Source organism: Sciurus carolinensis, chromosome 3 (assembly GCF_902686445.1).
Source record: "Sciurus carolinensis chromosome 3, mSciCar1.2, whole genome shotgun sequence".
NCBI lineage: Eukaryota > Metazoa > Chordata > Mammalia > Rodentia > Sciuridae > Sciurus > Sciurus carolinensis.
The window spans coordinates 17606099-17620394 of NC_062215.1; the positions used below are offsets into that span (position 1 = coordinate 17606099).

At 53.5% G+C, this 14296-nt stretch overlaps 1 long non-coding RNA gene across 1 annotated transcript; it reads right to left on the bottom strand.

Moving 5' to 3' along the window:
- Positions 1 to 1213: 1213 nt before the first annotated feature.
- LOC124979891 (uncharacterized) lies at positions 1214 to 8120 on the bottom strand. Its single transcript, XR_007107707.1, has 4 exons — positions 8061 to 8120; positions 5954 to 6211; positions 2912 to 2993; positions 1214 to 1934 (listed from the first exon to the last, which is right to left on the bottom strand). It is a non-coding gene; the product is annotated as an uncharacterized LOC124979891 (long non-coding RNA).
- Between the last annotated feature and the right edge of the window lie 6176 nt (positions 8121 to 14296).

Genomic DNA, 14296 nt, shown 5'->3' on the forward strand with positions numbered 1-14296 from the left:
TGTGAGGGCTTGGCAGGCTTCAAGACTCTCCAAAACTTTATCACGGATCTCCTAAGAGCAGAACATTCTCTGACAGGACCGCAAGGCCATCCTCACATCCCAGAGCCTCAACATTGACACAATGTTCTGTAGGACACGCTCCTATTCAGACTTCTCCATTTGACCCTGAACGTGTCCTTTATGACACTCTTTCCCTGACCCAGGATCCACTGGAGAATCAGGCACTGCCTTCTCTCATGGTGTCTCTGTAGCCCAGGTGACCTAGAGCGACTTTCTGCCCTCTTGGCTTCCATGACGCTGGAGAGTTTGGAAGAGCTCAGGTCAGGCGACCAGTAGAACATCTCTCAACTGAGATTTGTCTGATTGTGTTTTTTAAAAAATTGGATTCAGGATAAATGTTTTGGCAAGAAGCTGTTTGGGTGACGTGTGTCCTTCCCTGTGCGCCTGGTCAGGAGCCACGGGATGTTGCTTTGTCCCATGACTGGTGATGCTGAATTTCATCACTTGGTTAAGGTGGTTTCTGCCAGATCTCGATGCAAAGTCACCCTTTTCCCTTTGTGATCCATGACTCATCCGCGGGTGGTGCTTTGAGACTGTGGGAATATCCTGTGGCCCAACAACACTTTAATAGTCTCAGCATCCCTTGGTGGTCCTTGCCCAAATTGATGGCAAGATACCAGTTTTCTAATTCCACCTTCCCTTCTATTTAGTAGTTGGCATTCTTTTATAAAGATCTTTTTTTCCTCTACTTTGCTGGTGGTATTCTTTCTAATCTTCGCAATCCCACTGTAGTTTAAGAGTTATCACACCCATTTTACAGATGGGGAAATTGAGGTTCAGGGAATTTAACGCATTTGCTGAGCCACAGAGCCAGGATTCAAAGGCAGGCCTTTCTCATACCTGAGAGCTCTTGTCCACTGCCTTCTAAGAAACTTCTCAAATGCCTACCTCACTCTTTTGTCCACTGCCCTCTGGAATCCCCTCAAATTCCTAGATGGCTTCTCTGATGATGTTCCTCTGAGCAGGGAGTGAGGCGCATGCCCTTCCTCAGTGGGATTCCTGTAGCAGGACGGGAGGGTATTTAGAGCAGCTGGGTGGGGGCAGGGGAGGAAATTTCCTCTCTAGGCTTGCTGGTCCCTCACCCCCCAGCCCACCCCCCACCTTAGAGACACAGTCCCTCTGCCTCCCTCCTCTCTGCCTCTGAGGACTCCCATCCCTGTGGACCCTGCTCTGGCCCTTGCCCTGCCCTGGGCTCTGTGGAGTATGACTGTGGTGGTCCCAACCCCTCTGACTACTGAGATGGCTCCAAGGTCACTTCCTCTGCTCCCCAGACTCCCGAGGACAAGGAGGAAAGTCCCTCCACATGCCCAATCTCTAGGTGGGGAAATGCGGCCACGGGCTCAACAACACACATCGCCTGCCCAAGCCTGGTCCAGGAGAGAGGCCGTGAAGGAGCAGAGCCATAACCTGGGAGAGGGGGTGACGTCAGGAAGGAGAAGGCGGGTGGGGTCTGGTGCCTGCCCACCCTTCCCCTTCTTTCCATTCCTTGCTCCACACCCTCTCGCCCGCGTGTTCCTTCATTAACCGCTCATGCAACCAACCGGTCGCCTGAGGTGTGCTGGGCAGGTGGCAGCGTGCCGGAGGGCCACAGCGACGAGACCTAAGTCGGCTTCCAGGGAGGTCCCAGACAAGGAGCGAGACCCTGGAGTGCAGGAGCCCCTGTGTGAGCCCCGCTGCCGCTGCCGGCTGCTCCTGGGCTGGGCTTTTCCTGGAGTGTCCTTGTTTAATCACCGCAGAAACCCTGGGATCCACACAGCCATGACCCGGTTCACAGAAGAGAGGTCCCCGCTGTGCCCAAGGCCCCACAATAAGTGGTGGGGCTGGAAATGGAACAGCCTCTTTCCTAGGAGTGCAGGGCCCAGCTGGGCCAAAGCCTGGGGACAGAAGAAAGGGACACCAGGGGGTGGCAAGGATCCGTGTGACTGGAGGCATCTTCCTCCCTGGTCCTCCTCCTCCTTTCTTCCTCCTCTCTCTCTCTCTCTCTCTTTCATTCTCCTCCCTGCATGCCCGCCTCTTGGGTGTCTTGTCCCCCACTCCCATCCTTCACAGTCCCCAGGGGCTGTGGGGCCCACATTCCGCCTTGACTCTCTGAGCCCATTAGTGTGTTTACGCTGGAGCCAACTCAGGGGAGCCAAGCCGACCCCCCGCCACAGAGCGCGGCCAGTTGAGAAATGGCTGGTCAGAGCCATGGCAGACCTGACTCGGGGTCCGAATTCCTGCCCCCCTGTCTGAACAAGTCTAGGGCGGCCAGGGCCCTGGAGAGCGGCCGCAGCCCCGGGTGGCACCACCCCTTCCCGCACGGCCTCCCCGGGGCTGACAGCCTCTAATCTCAGCTGTCTGCATGCAGCCAGCCCTCCGCGCCGGGGGTCACCTGACGCCGACACATTTTAATTCACAAGCTGATTTCTGCTTGTGGGCAACATGTCATTTCTGAAATTGCTTTCTGTGCCCAGAGGCAGGAGATGTCAGAGGCGCAGGTGTGGCAGCCGTGCCGCCCCCACCCCGCCCCCACCCCCAAGTTCAGGAAGGATTAAGGGGCGTGGGGGGCACACATGAGATCCTCAAGCTCAGCTTCTCATGTTTCCCCAAGGGCCGGGGGGCCAGGGATGGGGGACGCTGGGAACGGCCTAGCTCTCCAGCCCAGAGGCCCGCAGTTCAGTACATGAATTTGCTGCTGCTGCTGCTGGTGCTACTGACCATAGCGACAGTAAGGAGCTTTGAGCATGTTTTACACAGGTGCGAGGGATCCTCTCCCGTGCGCTACTGTGTTTGAATCCCATGACAATGCTCACGTTGGCCTTGTTTCAACTTAAATGAGAAAACTGGGGCTCAGAGAGGTTAGATCACTTACCTGAGGTTACACAGCAAGTGTATGGCTGGGCTAGCTAGGACTCAACTCAGTGATGGCAACAGCTGGCATGGGATTTGGAGATCTGGGAAAAGATGGACCACGGAGCTGAGAGAACGAGGGGCTTGGCTGTTTCTCTATTTCCTTCATGCCTTGGTTTAAACATCTCCAGTGAAATTTGCCCACTCTCACAACACCTCTGTTCCTGCCCCCCATCAAATCGTTATTTGCTCCCTCTTTTTTTATCGCCTTAATCTTTTCCATCCTTCGTTTGGCATCCTTTGTTTTATTGGACGAACAAATGAATGGAAAGACGAGTGCAGAAATGAACGTGTGAATCTTTCCTCCGCCCTCTCCTCAGTCCCCTCTCCCTCCCCAGCAGCTGCCAGCTGCAGCAGGCTCCCTGTGGTGGCTGACACCTTGTCCCTGCCTGACACATTGGCTCCTCACTGCCCAGACTCCCTGCCCTTTTCTCTCCTCCCTTTCCTTCCCCTCACTCCCTCTGGCCTTCCTTTCTGGGCTCCCAGAATCTCTGGCTGCCTCAACCACCAGGAACAAGATGACGCAGAAGCCTGAACCTGGATCTCCCACACGGGGAAGGAACTGACCGAGCTGGAAAGCCACCTGCTGGGCCCCTGGCAGAGATGGCGCATGGACTGACCCATGCTGCCCACGGGGGTTCTCCCTGCCCTGGTTCCGTCTGCTTCTGGGGGTGGACTTTTCCCTCCTGCTCCTCCCTCCAGCTCTCCAGAGGAAACAGGGCTGTGAGAGCTTATCCCTCGGCCTGGACCAGAGCTGGGGACATGGCCAGATTGGCTGGTGTGGAAGTCAGACCAGAAAGCAGTGCTCACCCACCTGGAGCGCTGGTGTTCAGAGATGGCGCGGTGGCTTTGCAGGCGTGAAAAGACCCCTCCCCGGGTGGGGGGTAGGCTAGGGAGGCCATGGAAGATGCCCAGAAGAGCAGGCTCCACCCCACTCCCGGGGGAGGAAAGGGAGCCCTCAGGGAGCTTGGCTGCCGCAGTAACGTCCTTAGCACGACATCGGGGTGAGGGTGACATGGGGTGGGGACTGGGGCACACCAGGGGACTTAGGTGGGGGTGATGCCCTATTTCCTCTTCACTTTGTGGTCACTAAGGAGGGGAAATGTGTATGTTCCCATTTTAAAAATCACACTTAAAAAATGAAATCAGAATCCAGTTCACCAAGGATGGTCACATGTTCAAGAAGAAAGGACAGGTGGTCACTAATAGATAGTTTCCGGTAAGCAGAGTCTTGGGAGGTGGAGTTAACTGGGCAAGTCATCTTTATTTTTGGAGCCTCATTCATAAAAAAAAAGAAAAAAGAAAAAAAAAATTGTATATAGACTTTCTACATAAGTCTCTCAGATGGGTGGATGGATGGACAGAGGGACAGCATACAGGGTACTCCTAGCACGTGCCAGGCACGGTGCTGGACCCTGTGATGAAGCAGTGAATAAGGTAGGCACAGTCCTGCTCTCCAAGGACGGGGCAGATAAACAAGTCATCACTATTCAGTGTCATGAAACCCACAGCCCTGCTTCCTGGGGCAGCAGAACCCAGGGGCTGGGCACGGGGGTGGGAGAGCAGGGGGACCTTTCGCTGTGTTCCTTGTTGTTGCTTTTGAATTCTGGACCATGTGACTGTGTTATGGACCCAGAGGCAAACGCTCTACCACTGAGCCACAACCCCAAGCAGGATGAGTTTTAACAAGCAGGACATAGAGGGGTACTGACTTGGCCTCGGATGAGTCACAGAAGGCTCCCCAGAGGAAAGAGCCCAGCCACCACCCAAAGCTTAAGGAGGCATTGGCCAGGAAGAAGCTGGACACAGGTACCCCCGAAGGTGATGGTGTGTGGTGATAACACCCACCTTGCAGGCTCCCTGGGAGGATTAGAAGTGTCCCTAGGAAGTGCCTGGCCCACAGGATGTGCTTCGTGTGTGGTGGCCATTGCTATCATTATTCCTTAGTTAGAGTTGCCGTCCTTGGCCGAGGCTAGGGGAGAGGATCCTAAGGCTGCTGCTGAGTCCGCTGATAAACTCCTGGGCCTCTGGAAGTGCCCTGGTGACAGGAGCTCCTAACGCTGCTGCAGCATTTTGCAGTTTACACCAGTCTAGCCCTGGGTGCATCAAAGCTCAGGGTGCCCCTCTCCAGCGGCTCCTGCCTCTTCTGAAAACAATGCCTTGTCAAACGCGGGACCAAAAGGACTCCTGATGGTCTGGTGGCTCATCTCCTGCCATAGACGAAGTAACCTCCCCATGCAAAGGAGGGACAGACGCCCTCCTAGGGCGGCGTAGTGTTCACAGTGGGACACCTGCCCGAGCACCTGGCTCCAGGTAACGTGCTTTACGCAGATGAACTCCTTAATCTCGCAAGCACCCTGCGAGGAGCGGGGTACCAGGCAGAGCTGGAGACAGAGGCACGCAAAGGGTAAGTACCCTCATGAGGTCATGCTGTCAGACTTTGGACCCAGGTGGCCTCTCAGCCACTTCCTGGCCTCCAAAGCAGAGTGCTCCTATCTCAAGTGTGTCTGCTGGCCTGCTCGGCGGCACCCCGCAGTGGGAAGGGTGCCATTTCTCAGTTAGATCCTGCCCAGCACAACTAGAATTTATATGCATCCTTTAAGTTTTGAAAATCTGATTTCCAGGCAGGACAGAGGGTCAGGAGTTGACTGCATCTAGATGCAGGATGGACAGGAGTGTGCTACTTCCTTAGAGGGGGTCCCCCCACTTTGGATCAGGATCTCTGGGCTGTGACCACCTTAGTTGGGCAGGAGCAGCTGGTGACCACATGGCCTCTCGCCCTCCTTGGAAGAAAGAGGAAGTCCTGGTCCATCAAGGCCTTGGTGGGTACCAGCCAACTGTCAGTGGTCATGGCCTCTAGATCCGGTTGGCTAAATGGAACTCTGACCCCCAAAGACTGAATGAGACCTCTGACCTCTGAATCCTAAAAGGCTAGTTGAGATCTCTGACCTTTGTGCTTCCGGTTCCCCTTCTCCCGGGCATCCCGTGGCTCCAGCATCCATACCTGTGCTGCGGTTTTTGAGAACGCGTCTTCTCTTCCCCTCCAGATCCCGAGGCGGTATGGGGGGCTTCACAACCCTCCCTTCCCTTCCTTATCCTGAAAGGGCTAGTGGCATTTCATTGACTCCTAAAAGGGACTTTGCCTTTTGGTCTCTAGATGGGTGAGGAAGGCTTCCCGGAGCAGCAGTTCCCAGCCATGCCATCTGGCAGGGCATTCTTAATGGACGGGCCCGCCTGGCCTGTGCCTCCATTTCTACACCATCTGTAAAAGGGGAAAGACGAGGCCAACACCTACGCGGTGAGGATGACCTTCGCTCAGGCAAGTGCTGCCCACAGGCTGGCACGCGTCTGCGCTGACCCAGACCCAGCGGCCATCCATCGCTGTGATCATGGCACGCGGTCCCTCTCACCCCTCCCTTCCGCCCCGCCCGCCTCTCCAGCCCCGGGCCTTGCCTCATTCTCCCGTCTGTTCTGTGTCCCTGAACCCCGTCCCTCCTCCTCCTCGCTCCCCTTCCCTGCCAGCCTATCCCCGCTGCTCCTGAGGCCTTTCGCTGGCTAATAATGCTGCTGTCAGTTCAGATTAGAGCCCATTACGTTCCTTCATCTCAGCTTAACATTTTTGTGGTTTCCCATCTCTGCCTAAAGTGCTTCCTGAGGGGCAAGGGCTGCCCAGCTGGAGGGTACTTAGGAGGAAGGATGCCGGCCTATGGTGGGCTCCCCGGATTCCTGCCCATGAGAGAGGGCTGGGTGGGGGAGCAAAGGGGGGCACCTTCTCCAGGATGGCTGTCAGGAGCTGAGGCCCCGAGACCGGCCAACAGGAGCTCTTGGAGCCTCTGTGTCCTCGTAGCCCATCACCTTGAATGGACAGAGCCCCACTGGCAACTGTATTGGTCACTCAGTCTGAAAGGAGTCCTAGGGTTGTGGATTTCTGCAACTGGGAGACTCCTGGTGAAACCACTGGGCAGAGGCCTTGGGCTGGGGTCTGTCTTCTGCAGCCATAGGTTTGAACTCCCTTTTGGACAGTGGCATCCATGGTGACACTTTTCAGACCTTGCTGCAAGCCTGCCTTCCTTAGGCCCAATCTCCAAGGATCTTCCCAACGGTAGGTTCCCTCAGGAACCCTGGGCAAGGCTCACCAGAAGAGACAAAAGCAGGAGGAGGCGGAACGGGAGCGGGTAGAACCCAAGGACCAGAGGAAGGCAAACTGTCGTTTAATGAGCACTTCCAGCAGGCCCCCATTGTGCCGAGGACCATGTGTGCCTCATCCTACTGACTTCCTGTCACACCCCCCATCACCATTTCACAGGTGAGGAAACTGAAGCACAGAGAGAGGCAGTGCCTTGCCCAAGGTCACACAGTTAGGAAGGGAAAAGCAAGGAGGGTCTCATCTGGGCCCCTCAAGGCTTCTCCACCCAGTCCACCAGCTCAGTTGGGAGCATGTCAGTGAGCCTAGAGCGAGCGCCAAGCAGGAAGTTACCACCATCAAGAGGTGAGTCCCTGCCACCAGGCTGGCAGATTTCCAGAACAAAATAAATGAAACCCCTTACGTATCTGTCCCCAGCTCTTCCATTCCTCCCCGACATCCAGCCACCTTCCCAGACCCACATCTCCTGAGCCACTCCTCTTGTCCCCGCAACTGACTACCTGTGGCACCTCCATCTTTGCTCATGCCAGTTCTTGCTGAGGATGACTTTGCTCCCTTTGGGGAAACCCAACTCCTAACTCCTGCTCAACCAGAGACCCAGCATAGAAGATGTCCCAGTTCTCCTCAGAGGGGGCCTTGCCCTCCTCAGGCCGGTCTTCCCTTTGTGCCTCACAAACCTCCGTTCCATCCCCATCTGTCCCCTGCTCCACAGTGGACTCTCATGAGCAAGGCCTGGCTACATCCGCCTCAATTCCTGGAAAAGTTCTTCCGCCTTTTTCTTCCTTCCTTCTGTTCTTCCTCCGCTCTCCCTCCCTCCTCCCCTTTCACCTACAATAAATATTTATTCAGTCCAGCTCAGACCAGCTGCTGGGGGTTGAGGGGTAAGTGAAAGTTTTCACAGGGTTCACAATCTAGTGGAGAGTTTAGATAATCAAACACTCATACAATTAATCAAAAGATCGATTACCTCTGTTGGTGAATGCTCTGTTGAGGTACAGGATGCTGGGTCCTACTGTCCAGGGCTCCCTGACCTTTCTTAGAATGCCTGCTTGGGAAGAGTAGGTTGCTCTATTCAAAGCTTTCCCAACAATCAGCATCACATTGACTGGTTTCTCAGACTATCCATGTGGTCAGTGCAGTTAGAGCTTGGGGTCCTTTATGAACCCCAACCCCTTTTTCCCTCTCCTTGCTCAGACTCATTCATTCCCTACCACCACGGCCACCACCAGGCTTTGTGGGGCTCTATTAGGTGGGCCTAGCTCAAATCATTGTGGGTGGACAGTGTATGTGAACAGGGCAGGGAAGGACAGGACCCTCTTGACTTGGGCACGTCTTTATCAACAAGTCATTTGTGGGATCTCCTCATCTTGGGGAGAGGTGACAACAGCCATCAAGTTCTGAGCTGTGGTTGGAAGCCTGAAAAGAACAAACTGGAAAAGCTGTGGCTTCTAGAGAGGTTGGTATAACATTACCAAGAGAAAGAAGCAAGGAGCCCAGTTCACTCCCCGGGGCAAGGGCAGATCCTCAGAAGAACCAAGCTGGCCAGGCAGGGGCAATGGGTCACTGGTGGGGCCAAGTGTCTCTGTGGAGGTAGAGATATCTTGGTGGCCATCTTCATCAAGATACAATGAAGACGATTGGCATAGTTGTATTAAAACAGCTTCCAGCCCCAATGCCACCAAGTTCCATGGTCTGTCTGTTTGTGGCACTTAGCAACCCAGTCCCCATTTGCCTTGGTTGGACCTGGTAACTTAAGACCATGGTACCACCTCCATCCATTCAACATGGCTAATGATTTCACTCCCAAGTTTTGGAGAATGCCCACTATGCCCTCTTAGGTGCCATCCTCTTATCATTCATGCAACCTACAATCACTCACTGAACACCCAGTGTGTCCAAAACACTGCTGGGTTAAAATGGCATGATGAAGTCACCTATCCTCCATTGCTGTAAGCCCGTTACCCTGGTTCACTAACCTCAAGACGTCAGGTATACAGGCCAGTGTTGAAGATGCAGCCCATACTCCAGCAAGCTACAGCCTCAAGGGACTAAGCACCTAGCCGTGTGATTGGCGGAGGCCCTTTCCTTCTCTGGGCCTCAGACCCCTACTCAGTAATAACAGGGAAGGTCAGACTAGCTGACCTTGCTGGGCCACGTATAATTCTGATGTAGGTTCTACACACAAGGTCACTGGGTGATATGCAGGTGTCATTAAGTCCCCCTAAGACAGGTGCCAGGAAACCTACCAATTGGGTAATTAGGCTGCCCCGACCCTGCATCCCTTGGGGGAATAGACATGTGGACTTCAGCTGCCCTCTCCGCAATGGCGGAAGCAAGTGCGCCGCAGGGGTCCCCTGGTGGAATGTGACTGTGGTGGGCGCTGGGACAGAGGGCTCGGCTGACAGATCTAAGGCTGCCGCAAGCCACCATGTCTCCGTGGGGTGGCCTGCCGGCCTCCCTCCTGTGGAATGACAAGCGCCGCTCCCCCCACCTGGCGTTTAATCTTTAATGCAGCCCCAGCTGCCCTCGGGCTGGACCCATCAACCCACCCGCTCTGATAAAAGCGATAATTAGCTCTTTTTCAACTTTTCCCTTTTCCCCCCTCCGCTCTGATGTGTGAGCATTGGGAGGATTCCAGCTAATGGGCCTGCCCTCAGCCAATTCCCAGCCCATGTAGGCCGGAATGCTGGGGTCATTAGCCGGGCCTCCCGGGCAGGGGCCTGTGTTCTCAGGACATGCTCGCCTGCCCGCTCTGGGGTGTCCCAGCCACCAGGAGCACCCGGCCCCAGCAGAGCAGACCTGCCTGGACCTGCTAGATCCCACCTCCATGGTAGCCCCTGCCCACACCTCAGCAGAGCCCACTGGAAGGTGCCCTTAGGCTCCATGGGGCCAGGCCAAGAGGACACGGGGCCATCCATCCCCAGGCATCACCCTGCTTCCAGGGCAGAGAGCCCAGCCTGGGTTCAGGCACCGGTCAGTGCAGAGGCTGCTGGTTGGGCTTCCCCACCCCCGCCCTGTCAATGGCTTATAATAACTAACTTGTGCACGGAACCTCACCCTTTACCAAGTGCTTCCAAACAGCCCAACTGGGCGGTAGCTGCGCCCAGGCTTAATCATGCAGGTGAAGGGAGCCCGGCTGTGCAGGCCAATCCCAGCCTCCCCATGGGTGTCACGACAAGTTGGTTTGCAAGAAAGTGCCACAGCTCCCTCGTCTGTGAGTGGGGACGATCACAACTGTGCCTACCTTGTATGCTGGCATGAAGATGGAGTGGGCCGATGCATGCAAAGTGCTCAGCACCTGCCTGGCCCGTCCGTGCGCTCAGCACTGGCCACTGTTGATGTTCTTGGTTCTCTCCACAGGGCTCTGTTTTGGAGGGGTTCAAAAAGGTTGCAACTTGTCAGGCACCGTGGCGCATGCCTGTAATCCCAGCAACTCAGGAGGCTGAGACAGGAGGATTGTGAGTTCAAAGCCAGCCTCAGCAAAAGTGAGGCCCTAAGCAACTCAGTGAGACCCTGTCTCTAAATAAAATACAAAATAGGGCTGGGGGTGTGGCTCAGTGGTTGAATGCCCCTGAGTTCAATCCCCAACACCCCCCACCAAAAGTTGCAACTTTCCCAGATTTTAATTTCTTAATAATAATAGTTGATTTATCTGGTCCACACAGTTTTGTGTGCAGATCCCATTATTCTCATTTTGCTGAGAAGCAACTGATAAATGGCGGGTGCACAAAGATGTTTTCTGCTACTCCCAGACACCGGCCTTCTTTGAAATCCCCTGCTGCAGCAGAAGCCCTAGTCCTGCTGCAAATGCTGAGGATACAAGAACTGGGGGGCAGGGACATCAGAAAAGGTTCACACCTGAGCTTGAGGGGCAGAGTCTCAGAGAGGCCTGGTGGAGGTGGAGGTGGCTTCAGCAGGAGAGGAAGAAGGGCCAGGTTGGTGGTGCTCCATCATGGCCGTCTCTGCTCTGCCTCTGTTTTGTCCAGCCCCCAAGGGTGTACTGCCTTCTGGTGACTTCCTTCACACTGCAAGGCAGCCTTGGTCAGTCACTGTCCCCTACTCCCCCTGGATTCCAGTGCCCAATAGGGAGGGGAGTGTGTGGAGACAGAGCTGCATAGCATGACCTGGACACTCCCCAGCAGAGAGCAGGCCAGGAGAGGCACCTGGCACCAAAGCTCTTGGGTCTCGCTAGGGCTTTGTAGCCCCAAGAAAAATGGTCCCGATTGTGATTCTCCCAGAGGTCCCTGAGGGGACAGCAGGGCACTTACAATCTGGTTGATTGGCCAGGAAAGGAGGTCACCAGACAAAGAGAGAAAACTTCAGAAGAGAAAGACCCTGCAGGGTACCAGCAGGCTCAGACTGCGGCCCAGGAGTGCAGGACTCTGGTTTAGCTTCCCCGTCCTTCCTCTGTCCAGCTCTAGCCATCACCCACCAACTTGAGATCACCTAGTGCCAGAAACCATGGGTCCTCCATCATTAATGCCACAGGTCACCAGCACTCACATTGCCATAGAGGAAACAGATGCACAGTTACCTCGGAGTAAGGGCGGAGGGAATGGAAGTAGGTTTGTGGGGAGTCCTGAATTAGGCAGTGGCGACAGTTGCCCAACTCTGTGAATGTGCTGACCTGTATACTTCATCAAGGTGACATTGACTGTATGTGAGTTCTATCTCAATGGAGCTGTTATTTAGTATATGCTAGGAAGCTGTGTTAGGCAGACAGATCTTTAATTCTTCAAGCGATTCCACATTGGAGGTAGGGAGATGGTTAGTGCAGTGGTAAGGTTGAAGCATGGAGAGAGTACAGCCTCAGCTCCATCCTCTACTAGTTCAGGGACCTTAAATAAGTCACCCCACCTTCCATTAGACTCAGAATCCCCTCGTTAAAGTGGGCACAGATGCCTGCATGTTATCCACACAGGACTGCTTGGTGTGCAGGAAGTACGTAGGTATTGTCACTATTAGATGTAATAGTAATCTAACAGTATTATGGTTTCAGAAGTTCTTCCCATGCTTAAATTGTTCAAGCCTCCTGGAAGTGCAATCGCCCTTAAAGGATGAGGATGGGGAAGAAGGAGGAGGAGGAGGAGGAGGGGCATCTATATCTGCTTCTCTCAGTCAACTCGCTTGATGGTGTGCGGCTTTGCAGGATGCGTCAGGATGGGAAGTTTAATCTCTACCAGGAGCTTTGGAAGTAGATTATGTGGTTTTTTTTTCTCCATGTTTCATCCCAGAAAAGCTAAGTTATGCGGAATCAAACACCACCTTCCGGTTAAACTCTGTGCTGTAGGCCCTAAGATAGAATGGGGGATCAAGACAGTCCAAATCTCATCCTTAATGGGGCTTACGTCCTCAGGGGAGGTAACTAACAAAGAGATGAACCACTATCAGGGTTTTTTCTGATCAACTAAAATACAATGAAAATAAATCAAATAAAGGTGGAAGGACTATCCTACAGAGTCCTTCAAGGAAGGTTTGTCCAAAAAACCAGCTTCTGAGCTAAGAGAGGAGGAAGGCACCTGAAATAGAGGAAACCAAACCCCAGCACATTTGAAGCACAGCAAGAAACTTGGCACAGCTGGAGCTGAGATTGCCAGGGAAGACCCAGGAGGGAGGCAGGGCATATCACAGTCAGTGGGTCTCCTAGAAGGACTCCATTTTGGCATCTAATGCAGTAGGCAGCACGGGAAGCTTCTCTAGGCTTCTTATGGGAGGGAAGTTGGCGGCAGAAATGTATCTAGCAATGGTGTCTCTTCATGTCTGCAGTGACTGAGTGAGGGTTGAGTCCTTTGCCACAAGTTATTTGCCTTCGTCCTGAGTGTCTGGCTATCAGGACCTTTACCACTGAGATTCCTTATGGTGCCTTCTATGGATCCAACCAGGCTAGCAGCCACCACCCCTGAGCACTGTCCTTGGAAGCATCTTCCTTCTGGGCAAGCCACAGGGGCATGAGTGTCATTTTTTTCTCTGGAAAACAAGGTCAAGTTCATTCTTAAAAATTGTGAAGAAATTATGAAGAAATAGAGGCTCACAGATGCCTCCTCGTGTCAACTGTGTTGGAAATGGATCTGGGGTGTCTGTGGCAGCAAGCACTATTGTGCTGGTACTTATTTTTCCCTAAAAGGTGTGGGGTTCATAGTAATTTGGTGGAAATCTAGATAAAGGAAGTGTGTGTGTGTGAGTGTGTGTGTGTTTGTGTGTTGGAATAGAGGGAGAGAGAAAATGCAGGAAGTTTTCACTCAGCCAAGTTTTAACAACAAACAAGGAGCAGTTTGTGTCCAAACCAGAGGGAAAAACAAACATGCAGAGCCAGGGGCTGAGAAGGCCAGGGATGGGGTTTACCACCGAACATTGGACCTTTCATCTGGTGCCAACGGACGCCATGCATAGCTACCACAAACTTCAGCTTCACGTTCTTGATAAAGAGAACCCTGGTTTCCATGAGATGCATTAGCAAAGGTACCTCTACCCCCAGCTCAAGGGAAGATCCTGACTCACCTGATCCAAGTGTGGCCATCCCTTTGTCCCTCTCACAGGTTAATTTGAACAAGACCAGGTGACGCATGCTGGCCATGAGAGATGAAGGCAAGATCTGCTGGGAACTATTGAAAGGGTCTCTTCTCTTAAAAAAGAGACGGCAAGAAGAAATTGTTCCTCTTATGCTTTAGCTATTTGCAGTATTGGCTTGCAGTCTCTGGATGTGTGGTAACCACCTTGACACCATGAGTGAACTGGCAGCCACTTGGAGGGTAGAAAGATTTTAAAAATCTGAATTCTCAATGAGGCCATTGAGTCCCACTTGACCTTCATACCTACCTCTGAATTCCCCCCACCTCCTTTGGTACTGGGGATTAAACCCAGGGGCACTCTGCCACTGAGAAACATCTCCAGTTCTTTTATTTTTTACTGTGAGACAGTGTCTTGCTAAGTTGCCCAGGCTGACCTTGAACTTGTGATCTTCCTACCTCAGCCTCCTGAGTTGTTGGGATTACGGCATAAGCTACTGTGCCCGGTTCCTCTGGCCTTCTTGTTTTATGAGATAATACACTGTCTTTCTTACTTAAGCCATTTCAGGTAGGGCTCCCAGGCACTTGTCTTCTAAGCAAGACTGACTTCCTCGCTGGAGAGCAACTGGAAGTTAAGGATGACAGCTTCCTACCCCCTGGATCTCTAGCACCCAAAACCAAACCTGGCTCATTGTTG